Source organism: Podarcis filfolensis, assembly GCF_964270895.1.
Source record: "Podarcis filfolensis genome assembly, chromosome: 6".
NCBI classification, from domain to species: domain Eukaryota; kingdom Metazoa; phylum Chordata; class Lepidosauria; order Squamata; family Lacertidae; genus Podarcis; species Podarcis filfolensis.
This window is the reverse complement of record NC_139609.1, coordinates 93,770,655-93,793,076: the sequence shown is the minus strand read 5'-3', so window position 1 is coordinate 93,793,076 and position 22,422 is coordinate 93,770,655. Positions and strand designations below refer to the sequence as shown.

The window sequence follows — 22,422 nt, the reverse complement described above, 5'->3', positions numbered from 1 at the left end:
CAACATGTATTTAAATCAAAGTTAAAGATACAACAACACAAACTCTGCATACATATTCAAATTATACTATGCAAATGCTTTTATAATGCATGTTTTCTCAAAGTTATTTTCGGATGATCACTGTCTGTGCAAAAAATCCATCCAAAACAGTAGTCAAAATGAGTAAAAAGTAGGTCTGTTGCTTTTTGACTTGAACACATGTGATGACACTTCAGTTCTCAGGAGTTATAGTGGCCGTTAACTTTTGTGCATAGCATCCCATTTTTGACTAATTTTGATTTTATTAAATGGTACCTGAGAATATTTTCATTCTTATCAGTGCAATATCTTTGCAAACTGCCCTAAGAGATTTGATTCATTAGTTTACAGTAGCATTTAATTGTGCTCCGGTGGGTTAATTGCCTTCTCTTATCTCTTAGATAACTCATAAGAGCGACCCCCCCAAAAAAAACCTTCCTAGTATGCTCCAGAAACAAAATGCATGCCAAGGCCATTCAGGAACAGATGCTGGTTGTGTCTTATGCAAAGACTTGCTGAATAATAGTCATAAATTGGGGTGGGACTAAATATGACATTGATCACTGGTGTGCTGCTGAAAATGACAACCCCATGTTGAGTTTCTCCCACCACCTGTTATGTGTTGCCATACCTACGTGTTATGGAAAAGGTGTCACACGCAGCACTGTGTGTTTCCTGTGTGTGTTGTTGCAACTACTTCCAGTCTGAACAGGCTGTTGAGTACATCAGAACATTTATTATTATTGTTTTTAAAAATTACATTTGGATATTTTCGTTTTGATGTTTGGAGCAGCTTCTTGAAATTGAGGATGGTAAGCTGGTGACATCAAATCTCTGACTGCAGTCTTATAAGATTATTTACTCCAAAAAATGCAAATAGCTGTTAACACATTTACCTCTGACATAGCTGATTGTGAAATGCTGACTTGCTGAATAAAGTAATTTTCTAAGTCATGTCTTGAGGCATCTGCAAATGTATCCATGGAAATGGTTGGTTGTTGGTTGCTTTTAGCTAATGACAAAAAGATGAAGTAAAGAATCAGAGTTTTAGGTTTTTGTTACTTAAACTGTCAAACCAGCAGTTCTTTTTAAATTATGTATGCCAGTTAATCCATTTTATGCTCATTATTTTTGCTCACTTTCAATTTTGAATAGTCCGTAAAGAAGTCCAGGAGTTGGAAAGCACAAACACATTCTTGGTATGTTTAATTGAATCATGGTGGCATTTACTGTTGCATTCAGATTCTAAGCATTTGTGCCTCTGGAGCTCCATTTACTGTCTCTGCCATGCTCACATAATGGCTTCTGACCTTGGGCTTGTGATCCACTAGTGCATTAGGACCAAGCTATGAAATTTCTTACAAAATGTAGAATTTGCAAGCAGTTTGTTGACCTGCTGGGGAATCTTTTGAAGGAGAAGGTGATGTAGGAGACATATAACTGCTTGGCAATATGTTCTCTTTGCAGTGGTGGTGCATGGAATGTCAGTTTTACACGCTTAGTAATTAGGATGAGAATTACGTTTCTCAACCATAGGTAGGTAGCCGTGTTGGTCTGCCGTAGTCGAAACAAAATGAAAAAATTCCTTCCAGTAGCACCTTAGAGGCCAACTAAGTTTGTTATGGGTATGAACTTTCATGTGCATGCATACTTCTTCAAAGCTCATACCAATAACAAACTTAGTTGGCCTCTAAGGTGCTACTGGAAGGAATTTTTTTGTTTCTCAACTATGTAATACATTAATTTGCTTAAACTGTGAAACTTGACCCACCAGCAATCTCCAACATTGTTTTCTTTTTCATACCTTATGGGTTTCACCTTTACTTAATGTAGAAAGACTGTTTCAGCTAAGCCTGCGGAATCCTGTGTCCAGAAAATGTAGGGAATTCTCAGTGCATGGTAGGTATACTCCTCTTGGAGCTGTCCAGCATGGGATAATGAAATCTTGAGCTTGGTTTCCTTACGAGCGATAGACTCGTAATCTGGGGAACCGGGTTCGCTTCCCCGCTCCTCCACATGCAGCTGCTGAGTGACCTTGGACTAGTTACACTTCTTTGAAGTCTCTCACCCCCACTCAGCTCACAGAGTGTTTGTTGTGGGGAAGGAAGGGAAAGGAGAATGTTAGCCGCTTTGAGACTCCTTCGGGTAGTGATAAAGCGGGATATCAAATCCAAACTACTCCTCCTCCTCCTCCTCCTCCTCCTCCTCCTCTTCTTCTCTCTGAAGTGGAATTTTAGGGTACCCAGACTCAAGAGTTCCTGGATTCTACTCCTGATGGCCCCTTCATCTTTGAAAAATCAGCTTTGGGTGTGTGTGATGAAATGGGAGGGCAGAGAGGAGGTGTATAACCCATTCCCTACCTGCTGTGTTTCTTCTCCAGGTCACCCGCTCCCAGTCACATTTTCCTTGCAGGATATCAAATGCGTTTTGGGGGCAGTAAGCAGATGTTTGGAGCCTAGCTTGAAGGGTGGCCAGATTGGTGGGTGATTCAGAGCAGAAAAGTGGGTGGAGAAAAGATTAGTATCTTTCTCTCCCCCCCCCCTGCTATTTCTCTGCTAGGCATGACTTCCTCATGGAGATCCTTTTTTGGGTGTTGGTGGTAGGAAACAGCCGTTATAATGAGTTACAAGCAAACATTTGTAATATGTATCTCTGTCCTTTTCCAGACACAGACAGCCTTTTGAAAAGATTTCCATAGAGAGGTGTGCATAAGACCGTACTACATCGAAGTAAAAAAATTCACAGAGCAGGTTCAGAGTTAGTGACAATTCTTGCTCTTTTCTCTTGCTCATCAGTGTGTTACCCCAGATTTGTTAGCCTTGGGGAAACAGGTTATTAAGGGAGGTTGGTGTTTTTCCTTGTTTGCTACATGCTCTCAGTACAGTGTTGAGGATGCTAGCTTGAATACAATGTGTTAGGAAGCAGGGCAGGAACAAGCCATAGTTGTAGAGATAAATTTGAAAATGTGGTGGCAAACTTGCTGATATGTTAGTCTACATCTGTATTGGATTTGCTTTTAAGATTTTTTAAAAGCACTTGTTTGCTGCTCTGGGCTCCTTTTGGAGGAAAGGTGGGATATCAGTTTAATAAATAAATAAAACACCGAAAGCAAGGAATTGAGTAACAAAAAGAAGTATGTAGTCCATCTTTGAAGATTCTCATTATTTGTCTTTTCATCTTTCCCCGCCCCCAAACGGCTCATATATGATTTCCGACAGTTGTGCGTAACTATATCAGATTTAAAGATCTTGTAGAAATGAGACATGTCCCAGTTTTCTTCGCCATCTGCCAATTGAATGAAAGCAACAAGAAATCTGCTTGTTTTGTGTACTTTACAGAATCGTAGAGTTAGTTGGAAGGGATCCCGAGGATCATCAAGTCCAGCACCCTGCAGAACTGGCAAAAATGACAGATAGACTAAGAAAAAAACACAACAGAGACTTTGAAAAAGATTGGGAACCATTCATATTATATTTGCAGAAACAAAGAAAGGCAATAGACTTGATGGCAGGATTTAAATAAACATCCTCATTATCAGCATCAGAAAATGTTTAGAAGATAGTGAAATAGGATGGTGTATTTACTTTTATTTTTATGTTTTTAGGTTTGATGTTATGTTATTAATAACTTTTTCTGTTGAGAGATAGCAAGGCGGGTGAAAATAGAAACAAACCAGAAGCGCAAGTTGGGGGAAGTCTTGGAGGGGAGGGAGGGAGGAATATATAGTAAATGTTAAGAATTTGAGATGTATGTAATGAATGAAAAAGAAAAAAGAATAAAATAAATAAAGTCCAGCACCCTGCAATGCAGGAATCTCATCCATGACAAATAGCCATCCAGCCTCTGCTTAAAAACCTCCCAGGAAACAGAGTCTGCCACTTTCTGAGGGAGTCCATTCCATTGTCAAATAGCTCTTAGCCATCAGAAAGTTCTTCCTCATGTTTAGTTGGAATTTCCTTTCTTTTAACTTGAAGCCATTGATTTGGGTCCTACCCTCTGGAGCTGAAGAAAACAAAGCTTGTTCCATCTTCCTTGTGACAGCGCTTTAGATATATTATCTTAGTCACTCTCCTCTATACATCCAGTTACAGATAGGTAGCCGTGTTGGTCTGCCATAGTCAAAACAAAAAAAAATTTTTTTCTTCCAGGAGCACCTTAAAGACCAACTAAGTTAGTTCTTGGTATGAGCTTCTGTATCTGAAGAAGTGTGCATGCACACGAAAGCTCATACCAAGAACTAACTTAGTTGGTCTTTAAGGTGCTACTGGAAGAAAAAAATTTTTTTTTGTTTTTCCTCTATACATGTTCAAGTTTATCAGTATCCTCAAATTGTGGTGCCCAGAACTGGATACAGTACAAGTGTGGAGAACTGAGACTAGCCTTTATTTTTTCAAATATGAAAGAAGGTCCTGTCTCTCCCATGTGGTGTTACGGTTAATTTACAAAGTAAAATCCTGCTAGTGAAATGCTGCCTTCCTGTTTCCTGTTGTACATGCTGTTTTGGTGTGTGTGGGGGGTAGTAACATGTTTTAAGGATGCCAAATGCAGGACTAACACTGTCTCGCTTATGTAACATGGTCTTTAATTCCAAAACTTTCCCAGATAAAATATCTTGCATAGTTGCCAGTCTGGTTACCAACAGAGGCTGCTGAAAAGCAAGTATGCTAAAAATGGTCCATGAATCACTAGCTGTCTGTAGACCTGACAACCTGCTGAATGAAGCACTTTTGGGGAAATGAGCACCAAGGAGGGAGATGTCCTAGCATGGATATAGTCTGAGAACTGCTGCCGCAGAATATCGGTGGAATTGAGTTCACAGGCAGTACTGTAATAGCACTTTCAAGGATGCTGATAAGATTGTGCCTAATAGTATAGTAGGTGCTTAAGGCATCCTAGCACTGAAGAATTTAAAAACTGCCAGTCTCAAAGCTTTAGACAGCCAGCTGAAATGAAAGTGATATTTCATAATTTAATTAAGATTTTGAGACCTCAATTCATCTTCAAGCTTTTAAATTTTGGACTAGACAGCTTTTGTATTCTGAATCCCGTCAAATTTTGAATTGGAAGGTTTCATTTTAGCTTTCTTTCATAGTCACCACTCCTTTTTCTTAATTCACATTTTAATCTTATTTTGGTGGTGTTGCATCAACCCCTTGTCCAAAGCACTGAGATTTCTTGCTAGGTACTTGTAACTGTTCAGACATGAAAGTTCACTATAGGCACACTTTGATACCGTGCATTAACTATAGTGTAACTGGAAAAATAAACAAAATAAACTGTTTTAGAGTTGCAGTACTCCTGTCACTCAGGTAATTGATGCTTGTCTGAAACCTGGTAGTTTGTGTTTATTGAAAGCCTGGCAACAGTTATTCTTGCAGGCATAATGCTGAACTGTGGTTTATTTTCCTTGACTGCTGTTTATTCAATTTCTTACTTACCACATCAGGCCTCGGAGCAGGGTACAGCAATTTAAAATTCAATATTTAAAACAGTCTAAAATGAATTATAGCCACAAGAATAGGGTAGGCCCTAAAAATCTATATTTCAGGTGTCAAGGCCAGATTCGATGTTTATTATACCTCAGTATAAAACCTAGGTTAAGGACTGCTTCCAAGTACCTCCTTTGAAGTGAATCTTCATGAAGTAGTTAAGCATCTGCTTCACTGAGGGAAGTATGAAAAACTGTTGCCCCATTTACCCAGCCTCTATGCTTGCAGGTGACAAGTTTCATGGTTGACTTTTGTATGCTCTCAAGGGCAAGACTTAGCTCAGTAAAGTAACCAATGGCTTCCATGACCCAACTTGGATATAATGATAAACTGCAGTTTTCGTGCTATGTGAGGGAACCTTGGGCTTGCTGCTGTCTTTGGGGACTGGAAGCACCTGCTTCCTGTTTTTCCTCTAACCTCTGTTTATTGTTATAGCTGGAAAGGACAAACTATGGTCAGCTTTAATGGTGGTTTATTAAAAGAAGGAAGGATTGAAACTGATTTATGGTCTTGGCTTGTAATAAACTATTGCTTAATGCAGGGGTAGGAACTGTCAAGGAGTTCTACTCATTATTGATTCAGAGCAGAACTCCGATGTATAGTTAGCAGAGTAAAAACTTCAACATGTTGCAGGATTCCCAGAAAAATAGACCAGAGGCAATTAATTTCATCCAGCAGAACTTTACTGCTATTGAAGGCAAATGAGCATAATGGTCACAAATCCAATACATTCAGGATTGGCACTGTCCCATAAGAAATCCAGCTGCAGCAGACTTATCTTAAACTTACCATAATTTATAATGTCTAAACCTCAACATTAATCAAAGTATGTACAGAACACCACACCAGAAGGAAAAGAGATCGAAAGAGAAAGTGAAACCCATGCTCCTTCTGGCCTTATTATCATAGTCAGCATGACCTTGACGGAAAGAGATAACAGAACCAGCTTAAGCCAGCTGTACTCAGTTTCTCCAAAGGAGTAACCCAAGCATCATGAACCTTCTGCTTGTTTCTTTCACACACAAAGCTTCCAGAACCTTCTTGAATTAATTAGAATAGGAAAGATTTCTACACATCAGATCAATACCTCCTGTACTAAGAAATGCAAACTAACAGGAACTTGTGGCGTTCCATAGATTCTTGGATGCTCAGCTTCTAGCAGGTCCTGCCAGCATGGATACTGGTTAGGTGTGATAGGAGTCTCTATAGGTCCTCTCCAAAATACATTGTAAGTTTGGAGTCATCCAGGGTTAAGGCAACATCCAGGGTATTGGTACCACGGTTAAGTGTAACATTTGTACTGAGATTCAGTGTTCCCTAGAAAATGCTGTAACCAGTGTGCTCATAAATCAGCAATATATTATGTTAAGTACCCAAGGGAATATTGTTGCTACCACTTTCAAAATTTCTAAGGTGATATTTATTTATTTTACATATAGAGAGAAAGAAACTAAAAATAAGACTTAGTTGGCTATTACTGTTAATCTTACTTGACAGAAATTTGAAATATATTTGATCCCTAACATAGGTGTAATGGTTGTAGGGGTTGCTCGTGCGTAAGTTGCCTCCACTCCTGGCTAGGTTGCCTGGTTAAACATTTTCTGTCTGGACAGCCCTTCACTTCGTGGCTGCTTCAGTCGCTAGCAGAATCCGTCAGTGGGCGTTTCTTGAACCTCTTCCAGCATAGAAGTTGTATGACGCCAAGTCTCCGCCTATTCCCCCTTCGCGGAAGTCTTCTGCGCAGGGTGGGTGTGGGCAGCGGAGGACCTGTGCTCTCCCCGCTGGTCTCCGGCGAGGAGTCCTGGAGCCCTCTCGCCGATTCCCCCATCTGCCCCCCTTTCTCCCTGGTGTCACGCTGATTTCCTTCCCCAGCCGATGAGCTGCCTCTCTCCCTGCTGGGCCCTTCTCCAGCATCGCTTTGGAGCCTTGCCTCCGCCTCTAGCTCCGATGGAAGTTCCCTGACAATAGGCATTTCTGAATTCTCTGCTAACTTTTTCTGAGTACAGCCATGTATTTAATGGTGTTTGTGTTTGTGTGGGGCCAGGCTGGAATAATCTCCAGGTTGTCCAGAAACCTGAAATATTTCCTCAGCCCTGCAGCCCTTGGTTTTTTTTTGTTTTTTGTTTTGTTAAGCTTGGGTGGAGCGTTCTAAACCTGAATACAGTAGAACCTCTACTTAGCCTCTACTTGGGCCCAATCCAAGTTGTGACCTCGGCAAACCCGGAAGTAAATACCAGGTTTGCCGTGATTCACGCACGTGCAGAAATGGCTTCTGCCATTTGCGCATGCGCAGAAGCGATTGCCGGATCGACTTACGGAACTGATTACGTCTGTGAGTAGAGGTTCCACTGTACTCTGTTTCTAAGCCAAAGGAATGGGAGAAAATGAAAGGAAAGAATATCTCAGTTGGCAGTACATGCAGTGCAGGACACGTTATCTCATTTATGAGCTTGCATTGCCTGGTAGTATTTGACCACAATGTACACTTTTCTTACTGGCATTGTAAAACTTGAAGAAACTTGAAGTGGCAAAAAAGTACAGCTAAGGTTAGAATCTTTTGAATGCCACACCCTTACAAAAATGCATGAGCATTGCACTGTAGTGTGTGATTCGGTTTCCCTTGTGCAGAAGAAACTAAAACAGCTGGCAGGATGGGAACTGAGCTCCTCTTTCTCTGTGTGTACTTTGCCTAGACACATTCCTGCCTAAACACCCTTCTTCCCTTCTACCCAGTGCCACTTCAATTCACCTTCCTTTGTTTTGCAGTTGGAATGATGATCCAGGCTTTACCTCCTTGTATCCTGTCTTACATGTCAAAATATACTGGTACCTTCTGACTTATGGCAGGACTAGAGATTTGTGAACAGGATCTCTCGCTGTTTGCTTGTCTGGGTTTTTTAAAAAAGTTAATAGCACTTTGGAAAGTTCCAAATCGGATTGAAACAGTGGAGATGCGGGAGGAGTGTGAGTTTAACCCTCCCCTTCCAGTCATTTTACCAATTAAAATATATCCTCCCCAAGCTGCTGTTTGCCCCATGGCAGGTCACTTGGTGCGGACAGTGCCCCATTGATTGAGGAGAAAGCTATTTAGCACACGAGCTGATAGCAATATAATATCTAAAATAGATGGTGTCCAACGCTTACCCTCCCATAAGATAAGCACTGGGGTAAACCTTCAACTCAGTGGTCTTGTTGTTCTCAGTGACATGTCAGAAATTCTCAATTGTATTGTTCTCATAGGCAATACCAGGAACCAGAAGGAAAAAACCCTCTTGCACTCTGCGAAGAGTTTGAAGTCTTCTAAACATAGTCTTTGAATCCTTTACTCTCAACCGCCTTCAGTCCCCATTTAGCATTAAGTGACTCCTCACTCTTTATTTCCGGAGCTGCCATCAAGTTTGACAGCCTAACCTCATTCATAGTCTTATTGGAATACCCATTCTTCCTTGCAGGCCTGCACTCTGTTCACTAAGCAACTACCGTATTTTTCGCTCTATAGGACGCACTTTTTCCCCTCCAAAAATGAAGGGGAAATGTGTGTGCGTCCTATAGGGCGAATGCAGGCTTTTGCTGAAGCCTGCAGAGTGAGAGGGGAGACCCCGCCGCCAGCCCCAAGCTCCGGGGACAGTGGGGAGGCGCAGCGCGTCTCCCCGCTGTCCCCGGACCTGATCTGAAGGCGGGCGGCGGGGAGAAGAGCGCTTCTCCCCGCTGCCTGCCCCGCAAGCTCCAGGGACAGCTGGGAGGCGCAGCGCGTCTCCCCGCTGTCCCCGGACCTGTTCTGAAGGCGGGTGGCGGGGAGAAGAGCGCTTCTCCCAGCTGCCTGCCTCGCAAGCTCCGGGGACAGCGGGGAGGCGCAGCGCGTCTTCCTGCTGTCCCCGGACCTGATCTCAAGGCGGGCGGCGGGGAGAAGAGCGCTTCTCCCCACTGCCTGCCCCGCAAGCTCCGGGGACAACGGGGAGGCGCAGCGCGTCTTCCCGCTGTCCCCGAACCTGGTCTGAAGGCGGGCTGCGGGGAGAAGAGCGCTTCTCCCCGCTGCCGGCACCACAAGCGCCTGGGGGGGAAATAAATTTTTTTCCCTTTATTCCCCCCCCCCAAAAAACTTGATGCGTCCTATGGGCCGGTGCGTCCTATGGAGCGAAAAATACGGTAATCTCCCACCATTCCAAATAAAGTTGGCTGGTTGAGATTCACCTTTGAGCAGCAACACTTTCATCTACCCCAGAGTATTTTGGGACTGGCCCTCTTACAAACATGGGGTCCTTTTTATAGGTTGTGTGACCAGTAGTATTTGATACAGCTCCATACTTCTGTGTCATCCTTTTTAAAAGTCAGGATATGCTGATGGTCTTTCCAACATCCTGTGATGAAGAATTCAATGAATTAAGCATGTGTTGTTTTCTGTCTTGAACCTCCCACAGGAACTTCTGTGTCCTTATCTGTCCTTTGCCTAGAGCTGGACCATCAAGGGATCAGTCACGTCATATTTTTGTTCTTGCAGATCTTATTTAGTGGTTTTATCTGTTTAAAGTAGTCATCCCCTTATGGTAGAGTAGAGAAGTTCCTGGTTGTAGAACAGAAGCAGATAGGCTTAAGGCTGACAGGACCTACTCTGCTTTTTTTTACTAGAATCCTGAGTTACATCCATGGGAGCTTGGTACATAAAATATAAAATATATGTTAAAGTTACTTATAAAAGTCAGAAGCTAAAAGCAAGTTAAACTAAAAATATATAAGTAAAACCAACAGTTTAAAATATATAATAAAATTGCATATTAAAATGTATGCCAGAATCACTTGTTAGCAACATGTGCTAACATGGTTGCTGTTCTGAAATCTCTCCCTTGGTCTTTTGCTATAAGGAAACATTGCACATTAAATAGTATGATTCACACTTCCACCTAGCATCCTTGCCCTTTGTAAACAGCCTCCTTTCTCAAAAAACCAGCAAACCAAACTTAAGGAGGGAGTGTGTTTTTCTTTCACTCTTGTCTGATGCATCTATAATGTATGCATATAAATCATTGGCCCTACGTGTGCCTGAGATTCCAGGATTTTGAAGGTGTCCTAGTTAGTTAGAGGAAAAAGGGGGGTGGGGAAACTTCTAAGTTTTCCAAAAATGAAAATGTTGACTGCCATTTTAGTTGCTGGAGCTTATTCTTACCTTCACCGGAAGGGTCCCAAAACCCATTGGAACAGATTTTCGAGGGTGCATGGGAACGGGGAGCACAGAGGAGGGTGAAGTTCCATCGTAGAAGCAGAAGTCTGCTTCCTTGTTTGCAGCTCATTGTGAGGAGATTTTGCACAGCCAGTTCTCCTGTTAATCACACCTTTGAAAAGGAAAAACCATCACCTACAGTATAAATTGCTTTGCATCGGTCCTGGCTGGATGTTTCCTTTGCTACTACATTTGGAAAGACTGCTCCGGTATTAGTGTAGCTTACCCACACTGGAGGCGCATCCTCTTGCGCACTTGACACCCTGCCAGGCCTCTCGCTGCTGCCCGTGGTGCGCAGTCTCATGAAGTCACTCTGACTCTGCTGGTGCTGCTGATGTCACAGCTTCTGAGCTCTGCTCTTAGCGCTCTCGTTTCACATTCATAATCTGGTGATTCTAGGGCAGAATAAAGCATTAGGCTTTTTATGCGAGCAGGAGGGTTTCAGGATCACGTCAGTCAAACGGCTCTCGAGCAGCAGGCGTGTATCTGCTGTTTAGCTGATAGAATAAACAGTATATTGCTAATGTATTTTGACATGTTCCTATTGTAGTGGAGGTTTCAGCTTTAGATTTTATATATAATTCATATTTAGGTCAAATAACAACAGTTCTTCGTGTCTTTGTAGCTATAGTTGTTTCTTACCTTCCATCTTTAGGCTACTCCAAGTGGGTTTCTGCTGACTTTTTCTTTCTCAGTATATAGAAGTACTTTATTTCTTTTTCTCCTGACAGGATACTTTCCTTCGGAAGGATATGAACCATCTATATTACCTTGGCACTGTTTTTTCATAAGCTGGGCTGGTTACATATCTAATTAGGTCCCGGCTTTTTTGGGATATTTAGCTACACTGTTTGAGGTGATAATATGCTGCGTTAACTCTTGCACAGTTTTGCTATGTTAAAAACAACCAGCATCCACTCAAAGCCACCTGTATGATATTAATGCCTGTCATTGCTGGGAGGCAACTGATGTTCGTTTCCTTTAGTTCCGTTTCTGCTTGCTTTTTATATTAGAATCCTAATATAGTTTTTTTAAAAACTTATTTTAGAAATAAGTCAACAGGCAGCCCAGATTAAAACGCTCTCTTCTAGATGACTTGTGTTTTTCTTTTAATAACTTTCCCCAAAAGAAAGACTTAATTGGTTCTTTCATTTAACCAATTCCGTAATTGAGTCTGTGAAATGGAAGGCTTTGGGACTTTCTAAAGAATTTAATTTCTTTAAATTATCTGAAGAAGTGTGCATGCACACGAAAGCTCATACCAAGAACAAACTTAGTCGGTCTCTAAGGTGCTACTGGACAATTTATTTATTTTTTATATATATTTCTACTGCATCAGACCAACACGGCTACCTACCCAAATCTTTAATTTCTTTAACATCTTAATTTTTGTAGTGTCATATAAGAGTTTGAATGCTACTTGCTATGGTAACTGCTTTTCTCCCGGGGGGGGGGGGCGTGAAGGGTGTTTGGGTTACTACTGAATCCCTTCAGTGTGTGCATAAGGAGGGAGCTTTTCATGGACAGCATGAGAGGTAACTAAACTCTCCACCCTGCATTGTTCGCTCCCTCAATGTTTTTTACCAGTATTTTCAGGGTGGGGGTGAGTTCACTTCTGACAGGAGAGGCAATAGCTGTTTCAGGGGCAAAGTGCACTTGGAGGAGTCCCAAACCACCCCATGATGTGGTTTAAATCATTCCGCCCCCAAAGCATGACTCTGTGATGCCCCTCTTATGTCTACTTGTACTCAATATCAGTGTGTCATATGTACATGGAGTACAAGGTCACAGGCCTTTATAAGAAGTTGGTCAATTAGACTTAAATGGCTAAATTTTAATCCACTAAGCTTATTAGAGCAACAACATTTGGGCAGCGGTAGTTAAACTTGTCACAAGCGTCTGTGTAACCTGTGAAACAAGGTTAATGATGATGGTTAAAAATATTTCTTAGTGTGAGCTAGTTGGGGGCCATAATTAAGCTGAAAAATTGTGTGCATGTGTATGTACTAGATGGCTCCAATTAGGTGATGAAAACATAACCTTTCACCTAATAAAAATGACTTTAAACAACTCTGGATCCTCAGCTTCTCATAGTGTGTTTCTAGGCCAAGAGACCCACTAAACACACAGATTGGTCATGTTCATATATCATGCTAAGATGTACTATAGCTTAGTGTATATATACGCTGTTTCATGTGAAGAAGGCAACAGCCATTTTGCTCATCTCTGGACTTTATAGGTTGGACTGGCAAATAATCCAAGGCTAGGCATACTGTGTCACCTGAACCCAGGATTGCCTTTAAAGTATTTCCTCCTAAACCATGATTTGTAGCCAAGGTTGAGGAGGAGACACTTTAACCGCAATCCTGGGTTTGCATAACGCTGTAAGCTAAATCTTGGTTGAGTTACTATTCTGTGCTGAACTAAAAATTCTGGGGGGAGCAAAGCGACTGCAGACTCTTTGTGGGGAGCCAGCATGTTTATATGGTCATGATAAGACACACTCTCACACTTACTATGATGTGAAGACCTGGCTATTGCCTCTTCCCATGTGGATTTCTCAAAAGAGCTCAGCAACAGAGCACCCAGAAAGCAGTAAGGATGATTTGAATCAACCAAACAAATCTTTTTGTGTTGTGTCTCTCTCCAAGTTATGATTTGACAGTACCTGATATGATTCAACAGTATTATTTCCTCTGGGTGAAGGCAGGGTGGTTTAGGCCTGATACAAAGCTCCAAGGTCTGCTGAAAAATAGTTTTGAGGCAAACATTTCTCACTTGGGATCTATTCTGAAAGAGGTCGGCCAGCCTGATGATGCTAGCAGTTTGCTTCTGATGCTGATGAACATGTCCATAATTTAAAACCTGGCATGCTGAACTTGGCTGTAGAAATGTCCAATATTTCTGCTATACAAGAAGTTTGGGTCGTTGAAACAGGAAGGACTGCATTACTAACTGGAATACTGGTATGCTGCTGCGCTGTGGGTTAAACCACAGAGCCTAGGACTTGCCGATCAGAAGGTCGGCGGTTCGAATCCCCGCGACAGGGTGAGCTCCCGTTGCTTGGACCCTGCTCCTGCCAACCTAGCAGTTCGGAAGCACGTCAAAGTGCAAGTAGATAAATAGGTATCGCTCCGGCGGGAAGGTAAAACGGCATTTCTGTGCGCTGCTCTGGTTCGCTAGAAGCGGCTTAGTCATTCTGGCCACATGACCTGGAAGCTGTACACCGGCTCCCTCGGCCAATAAAGTGAGATGAGCGCCGCAACCCCAGAGTTGGTCACGACCGGACCTAATGGTCAGGGGTCCCTTTACCTTTACCTTTACAGGAGAGACTATTCAGGTCCTAAGCTGGTGTCTGGGGGCAGTGACTGGCTTCATTAGGGCCAATAAACGGGGCAACAAAGTAGGATCACATAATGCCAATCCTGAAAGCATGGTACTGGTTGCCTCTGAGCTATTGGTTCCTGTTCAAGGTGTTAGCCTTAGTATTAAAAGCCCTGGACAACTTAGGGCCTTAGTACTTATAGAAACATCTTTTCCAATACTTGCTGACTTGTGCCTTAAGATCTGTGATGGAGGCCTTATTCATAGCCCCACCATTGGGCATGGCCTATTGAGTCACTGCCCCAGAGAACACCCTGACTTTGGACCTCTCCCCCTGTAGAATTGTGTTTGTCTCCTATGGTGGTGTAATTTCATTGACAGTTTAAAATGTACCTGTTTGCCTGGACCTTCGGCAAGGATGATTTGGGCTGATGACCTATTATTCATTGTTTTTTGTACTGCATATATAAACTCTTTTACTGATACCCACATAAAAATGCTTCTTAACAGTATTTTAATTAGATTGTTTTTATCTAATTTTGTACCACTCTGGGCTCCTATGGGAGGAGATGCTGGGTAAAAAATATGATAAAATACTTTCCTGTTTCAAAATTTATTATAGCAACAATATTTAATATTGTCACTGGGTTGTATCCATTGTTAGTCATACTTTGAGTAGATCCATTGAAATAAGTGGATATCTTGGAACCACTAACTTTAGTGCATCTACTTGTGAGTAGAATTTAGTTTCCCCTCCATCTGTTAATAGCATCAGGCATAGCTAACAACAAATCAATCAGTTTTTTAAAGGCCAAGTGTTGCTGTTAGCAACCTAGGATGACAATAATTTTTTCTGTATACCTGCTGCCCCTCTAGCATATGAAGATATTTTATTAATTTCAAGGCAAGTAATATGAGTTTAAAGAAAAAAATGTGATTGTAGAACCTGCAGTTTTAGTGCAGTCAGAAATTCTGTGCAAATGGAGGAACTGAAGAAAAGTAGATTTCAAAGCATTAACGCTGAATTGTGATTTTTCTCCTCTCATTTGGATGTGTGTGGAGGGGAGGGACCAATCTCTTCACTGTATAAAATGCAGTTTATGAAAATATAGTCAGAGTATTTGAAACAACAAAAAGATTATTCAGTAAACACAGAGCTTTATTTTAATCCAAACCTCTGTCAGTAGGCTGGGATCTGAGACCGTTCCATCCTAGCAGGGAGGCTATGTGCTCCTTCCTTCCTGACATGTGCATTGATGGTAAATAGACAAAAAACTGACATAAAAAGGGCAATAGAAACCAGTAGGAGACTATTACAACCTCCCAGGAACACTGTTACCGACCTTAAGGTGGCTATTCTTGAGCACAGATACTTCAAAGGGAGACTCCAGTGTGAAACTCCTGAAATACAACTGATAATGAATTTCAGTTTAATCACCTGTGATCTGAATAGGAATAAATAGCCTTTTATCTCACTAAGGTGTTCATTAGTTTACCAGTTTCAAGATGTCAATGGGCACAGTCATGATTTTACATAAATACATGTAAGCTGTAACCTAAATGACAGTCTTGAGTTTCCTTCTTATCTCGCTACTAACATTTATTGTCCTTTACACCCATCAGCTGCCATTAAAAATAATAATCTAGTTTTATTCCTTTTTAATTTTAGCTGGATGGCTAATTAATTACATCACCATGCATTCTCAACCATGAAAACAGAGAGAGAGAGAGAGCTGTCTGTGGCTCTGACAACCCACAGCATTGTTTTCTACAGTGAAACTAATGCATGGAACCTCATTGCACATTACAGATTTCACCACAAAACCTCATGGTTTATTACCTTTTGATGTAATTTGTCAACCAGCCATTTAATCTAATTGTAACCAGAACAATGAAACACCATGGTGGATCTGCAGCAGCACAACCGGGCACCTTCAACTGCCCCAGCTGCAACAAAACATGTCTCTCCCATATTGGTCTCTACAGCCACAGCAGGCGCTGCGACCTTTTAGCAGTTTGACTTCACCCTCAAAGGTGCACCCCTCTGCTGTCTACCGAGACAGACAGATGCCAACCACCAGAACAATGGGGTATACTTGTTTGTATCACTTGAAATGCCTTTTTCTTTAGGGTTACTTGTAAGAGTATCTCATGTGGCAAAGGCCAAAGGTTCTTGCCAAACCCTTTTAGTTCATGCTTTAAAATCTTTCATGTGGGATTTTGCTGAAAGGTTGCAGTCATTTCGCTCATCTGATTCTGCTTGTTCTAATCAGTTGCACAAATTAGCAGCTGCTGAACATTATCACTGACCATATCAGAGTCTAGTGCTGTAAGAGGCTTCACATCAATGGGAAGTCCAAGTCACCCATCATTCCTAGTTGCCTGTAGAAATTTGCATGCATTAGCTATGCAAACTGCAGTTCTTGGAGATCGTATTTTTCTGTCAATGAGTAAAGTCATAAAACTGTCTTCTGGATCATTTAAATCAGTTATTATTAAGCAAGAAAGAATTAGATTAGTGTGATTATAAATATTTGACATTGTTAAATATTCTCTGCCCCATCTCTGTTCTCCCAACACACAGTGTATTATTAGCAATCTGATATATTGTTGTTTACCTGTGCTTTGTCCTTAGGAGAATCCTGTTCTGGAACCTGAAGGCTGAATTTTTAGGATCCCACATCTAGGATCTAGCTCGGCTGTTTCATAAGGACGGATTTGTTAAGGCAAGTGAAGCCTCTTAACCTCTGTTAAGAGTTTGAAAATCTCAGCTCTCTGGCAGATGATGTGGCAGGAGCAGAAAGCAGTTTGGTTCCCTTCAAATGCAGCAGGTAGAGAGATTCCATCATTGCTTTGTGGGAGTTGGTAGAAGTGGAGGATGAGAATTCTTTCTAGTTAGCACTAGTTGCAAGGACTGTATCTCGGATTAGCCTTATAAAGATGTTGTACACGAGTTGAGCTGTGCTTGAAAGTTGCCAGATTTTAACTTTTATTCTTAATTAACATTAAGCTGGTAGACTGTATGTTTGATCCCGCACTGGCACTACAGGTTGGGAAAAGCAATAGTTAGTAATCTGTCATATTATTGAGTCATTTTATTGATTAAATAGTTGACTGAAACAACCCTTTTAATTTCATTCCTGTAGCCATCCCTGTTTCAAAAGTTCAGGGTGGGCAACTGCAGTTTTACATTAGAGACTGAGTTGCATTGCCAGAGAGCTCTTATTCCTCAAAGGTGCAGTAAAAGAGTATATTACAATAACAAAATGTGCATTGCAACGTTAGGTTTTAATAGTGATGTGAGGTGAGAATATTCTCCGGAGAATATTCTCAAGAATGAGAATATTCTCGAGAATATTCTTTGCTAGAAAATTCTCCAGACAATATTCTCCACAAACTGTAAATTCTAATGTAAGAACCAGTTTTACAACCCACATTTAAAAAATCTAGTAAATAATAAGTCAAGCTGTGATATTGCCAGTGTAAGTAATGAATAATGATTTTTTTTGATCCAGTTATATTACTGGGCATTGTGTCATTCACCATTGCTAGTTCTGGAATGTGAGCTACATAATTTGATGAACATTTGAATTCGTATGTATTTCAACTATATATGTAATAGCCTCCCCCCTCCCCATTTTGGTATGACCTTATTCTTAGCAATTCCATACCCTTGGCCATACAGTATGATTTTTTTTACAGAAAGTAGCTTTAATGCTTTGTACATTTAAAGTACCTAGGCCTATACAATTATGTGTAGCAGCATGTGAGGTGGCCTTGATTTAAACAGTTGACGTTTCTATATTTTTATTTAGTGACAGTAACTGGTTTTTGCAGTGCCATTCAATGGTACAATATTCTCATTAATTGATAATATTCCTGAGAATATTCTACAAAAGATTATTCTCGAGAATTTAAGATCACTAGGTTTTAAATTGAATGATAATGATGATGATGATAATTTATTATTTATACCCCGCTTGTCTGGCTGGGTTTCCCCAGCCATTCTGGGCAGCTTCCAACAAAAGATTAAAAATACATTATAAACACCAGTCATTAAAAACTTCCGTAACTAAATAAGACTAAGGAGTTCTGACATCTAATGTGACCTGAGTTTTGGAACAATAACGTTTGAATGCACAGGATTTAACAGGTGCTGGTGTTCAAGACTCATCCCTTGTTTTCACAACTACCATATTTTTCGCTCCATAAGACGCACCTGACAATATGATGCACCTAATTTTAAGAGGAGGAAAACAAGAAAAAAATATACGGTATTCTGAATCAAATGTTGTACTAAACTATTTAATAAACTACCGGTATATCAGAATAATATTTCAACCATGTAAAATGAACAACAGTCAACAGTGGCATTAAGAACCATCATCACTGTCATTAACAAATGAAGAGAGACTTTATCCCCTAGTAAGGGGGGCAGGCAGTGGAAATATATGAGCTTCCCACATTGAATCCCTTAGATCTAAGGACTGTATGGCATGGCCCTACAAAATTATTTTAATAAAGCCAAAAGAAGTGGGACTTTCTTTTTGTTCCTTGCAGAGAGCTCTGGGGGCTTTCATATGAGGGAGGAATGAGGGAGAAATCTGATTCAATTTCCATTTAAAGTTAAACCTACCTAATTCACACCTTTGTACACAACACAAGGACCAAACCACAGCCGCCCTTCAAATTTCACACTTCTGCAAAGGAAGGCACTACTGTCCCGGCGAGACCAGTGGCGGAGGGAGGGTCTTGCGTGGCGGCACGTCGCCTGTGGGGACATGGTACGTTGCCCACGCGAGCATCGTCCCAAGGGGGTGGCACGTGCACACCCATCCCAATGGGGTGGCTGAGTGCGGGGGCAGAGGGATTACACAGGTCCTGCTGTGCTTGCTTTACACCCGTGTAAGCGGCTCCTGTTCTGCTTTGCTGATTTAAAGTGAGCTGCGGAGGAGGGACGGACAGGAGCCATAGCTCCTCCGTGCAGCGTTCTCTTCATAAGACACACAGACATTTCCCCTTACTTTTTAGGAGAAAAAAGTGTCTTATGGAGTGAAAAATATGGTAGTTGTCATGCATGCAGTTTGAGAAATCTGTAATGGAGTGCAAAGCTAGTTTTGAAGGGTGGAAGGTGGTATGCTGCATTGGCATCTAAGTTCTCAAGAGTGATAGAGCAATAGAAAGTGACATGCACAATTAACTAATAGACATTGAAATAACAGTCTAATAAATTCAAGGTCCCTCCTAGTTTACCATTGATTAACATAGTCCTTTAGATGCTTGGGTTTCCTCATTGCTTGAACTATGGGCTCTTTTTCTCTCTTAACTCAAGCCCCCACCAGCCGTGGATCAGTATATGCTATCTTTTAGCTATGTCTATTAGCTATCTTTTAGCTAATGTATCTATTAGCTTTGTCTATTAGTTATCTTTTAGCTATGTCTGCAGAAATGATTTCAGGGAGGTCTAATGCACATCTGTCCCATGCAATCCACACGATTGACTTCGAAACTACACTGGCCTTTTACCTGTTATCTTGAATGAGGGCATCTGGGACGTCTGTAGACTATTTCAGCCTGTACAGCTCAATGAACAAAGTTGGCATGGGTTTTTCCTGCGCTCTTTTTTAAAGGAATTGATGCAGCACTGTTGTGCTAAACTGGAAGTATGCCATACCAGTGTGCCCTTGGTGATCCCTCTGTAATGCTTCTTTAAAGAATCGGGCATACCTTCTGACATGGTTGATTTGGGGCTGAGAGCCGTTTTCCCCCTCGGAATAATTCCTGGATGGTTGAGCCATGTACTTTTCTTTGCTGGCTTCTTATTCGTAGCCACCTGTGCACTTACAGGGAGCACTTCATGCAGCATAATTCTGTATACCAGAGATTAGTGTGCTGCTATTTATGTGTGTAGCTACAAAACGAGCCACAAGGGATGCTAGCATTTTAAAAGGCGTTGGCATTTTATAAGAATATGCTATACCAGCAGAAATTAACAAAGCTATTACTTTGAGAGGCGAGAACGGAATCCCCTTCAGTCTCACAACCTTTCCTGCATGTATAGGCCAGCAGTTCTGCTTGCTGTGGCAAATGTTCCATCATACTCAGATGAGTGTAATGAACCCCAGCCTTCATTCCAACCTTGGAGATGGAGGGTGAGGATTATCCTCTTCTCCAGCTTTGGTGGTCGGGAGGAGAATGGTACAAGGGAAGGCTGAGGCTGCTGCTGAGCTGTCGAGGCACTTGAAGCACCTCAGGGACATAGGACAGAGCTTGCCATGCCCATAGCTCTCATGCAGGCCGTCTTCCCATCATTATTAATCTCCAACTGCCAACCACCTGTTCCCATTGCTTGTTTCCATCTATTGCATTTTGGTCGCTCCTCTTTTTGTAGGAACACATGATTCTGCCTTACTCCGATTCATTTCTCCCAATTGATCTAATCCAGTACAATCTGCTGTGGGGGTGGGCTGTTGTTTTTATTCGCTACTATTTTATGTGCTTCCATATTGTAAACCACCCTGTAATCCTCGGATGAAGGGTGGTATAGAAATTTAATACATCAAATAAAATAAATAAATTACTGATAGCAAGCTCTCAAGGCCTTAGGCAGAGAGATCTGTTTTGTTGCTTAGTCGAAAATGCTGGGGACTCAGCCTACGTCTTTTATGCATGCCAGTCATGTGCTGGGCCACTGAGCCATGGCTTCCACCCAAGGTAGCCCTTTCCCAACTACCCATTTCATTCTCTTCATAATAGTCTTTCCCAGTGCTTCTTTTCTAAAGAAAATGTTTAGGGTTACTCTCATTTTCCTACTCATATTGAAATGCTGCCCCTCAAAGAGGCCAAACTTAGATTCACAATAGGTTTAGGGATATGCTTACCCCTGTATCCCCCCAGAAAAAAAGCACTGGTCCTCCTTGTATCTGACCTCCTCCCTATGCCATATGAGCCCCACAGTTGATTTACCATCTTCCTTCTTGCTTCTTTTCTCTCTCCCCACACCAATCATTAGTCAACTACTCTTCCCTGGCCAGTTCCCATATCTTTGGTCTTTAGCTACTTCCCCTTCCATTGCTAGCTATCCTGCTCACTCTACACCTGTCCTTTTCACTCTCTCCCCCATCACAGACAAACGTCAGTTGTGGGTACTTCTCCATTTTAGTTGTCACACACTCGTTCTGGGCTTGGGGTACTAACCTTTTGGCACTGTCATCTCCAGCCAGTCTTTGCCTTTTGTTTCTGTGGTTCCTTTCCACATGGTCCGTGTCATAGCCTTCAGCCCTATAATCTTGCTGGGGCTTCATCACTTCTGAGCTTCAGTTGTGCTGCCTCTCCTTTGCAGCCACCGATGTTCATTGCTCCTTCAAAATTTCTTTGGCTCTTCTGTTGCTTGTTCCATTTTGTGATGTCAACCAATTCATTGTGATATCAGAGCTCCCATTAAGTAGTTGACAGGTCATTCAGCTTCATAAGAAAGGAAGTGTTTCACCCAACAGGCTTCTTAGCAGTTGGCAATGTTGAGGATGGTCATTGAATTGAAGTTCATTGATTTCACGTAGGTTTGTATTCTTATCATCAAATGAGTGTGCATCTCTTGTGAACAAAGCCTCAAGCAGGAACCGAAAATGCATTGTGGAATGGGCTTGTGTGTCTCTGCAGATCTAGTGCTGGCTACTGTTGGAAGACAAGGGACTTGGGCAGGTGGGTGGTAGATATTTTGATGTTGCAGGAGGGTGAGAGTTGGCAACATGCAAAATGCCAAGTCCTATAAGGCCATGTTGAAAAGAAAGTCTCAAAAGATTTATTGTATTTGCAAGATTTTGAAGCCATGTGCTACTAGAAAATACCAAAGTGGTGTACAGAAAAGAGAAAGTGCATAGCATAAAAGCAATATAAAAGCAACATACAGGCGATAAAACTGCTGCCAGTGGACCAAATAAATAAATAATTGGAACTGATTTGCAAACTGATGTTCCTAGATGGAATTCAGCTGATGCACCACACTATCAGTTTTGTAGGATTTGGTCATACTACGTGGGCAAGCCTGGTACACGATGCACTGAAATAACATCAGCTTGGGGGGCTTTGTGCCACATATGCACCTGTCCATAAAGCTAAGGAGGTCACTAGTCTCAGGCCACACGTTTGTGCAAAAGGGTAGGGAGACGTTACTGGACAGCTTTGAAATTGGACCATAGCCCAAGAATTGATGCATTTGACATATTAAATAATGGTTATTTACTGCATTTATAGCCCACATTTTTCTCTAAGGAGCTCAGGGGGGTGTACATGGCTGTCCCCCTCCCCAGTTACTGGCCCAAAGTCACCCAGTGAGCATTGTGGCTGAGCGGGGATTTGAACCCTGGTCTCCCGGGT

At 41.8% G+C, this 22,422-nt stretch overlaps 1 protein-coding gene and 1 long non-coding RNA gene across 7 annotated transcripts in view; one reads left to right on the top strand and one right to left on the bottom strand.

The window, feature by feature from the left end:
* Positions 1-22,422, top strand: part of DNAJC5 (DnaJ heat shock protein family (Hsp40) member C5) — a 51,077-nt gene that overhangs the window by 5,743 nt on the left and 22,912 nt on the right. The window contains exon 2 of one of the 4 annotated variants that reach the window (XM_083619234.1): positions 16,682-16,772. The gene's annotated coding sequence lies outside the window, so the exon portion shown is untranslated. The other 3 variants (XM_083619235.1, XM_083619237.1, XM_083619236.1) reach the window with 3 other exon arrangements.
* On the bottom strand, positions 9,661-21,459 carry LOC310764844. 3 transcript variants are annotated; one of them, XR_014549267.1, is made up of 4 exons: positions 21,244-21,393; positions 16,665-16,862; positions 10,669-11,117; positions 9,661-10,157 (listed from the first exon to the last, which is right to left on the bottom strand). It is a non-coding gene; the product is annotated as an uncharacterized lncRNA (long non-coding RNA). The 3 variants fall into 3 exon arrangements; XR_014549265.1 differs by lacking the exon at positions 9,661-10,157 and having other exon boundaries at positions 10,167-11,117; positions 21,244-21,459; XR_014549266.1 differs by lacking the exons at positions 9,661-10,157; positions 10,669-11,117 and adding an exon at positions 15,185-15,458 and having other exon boundaries at positions 21,244-21,446.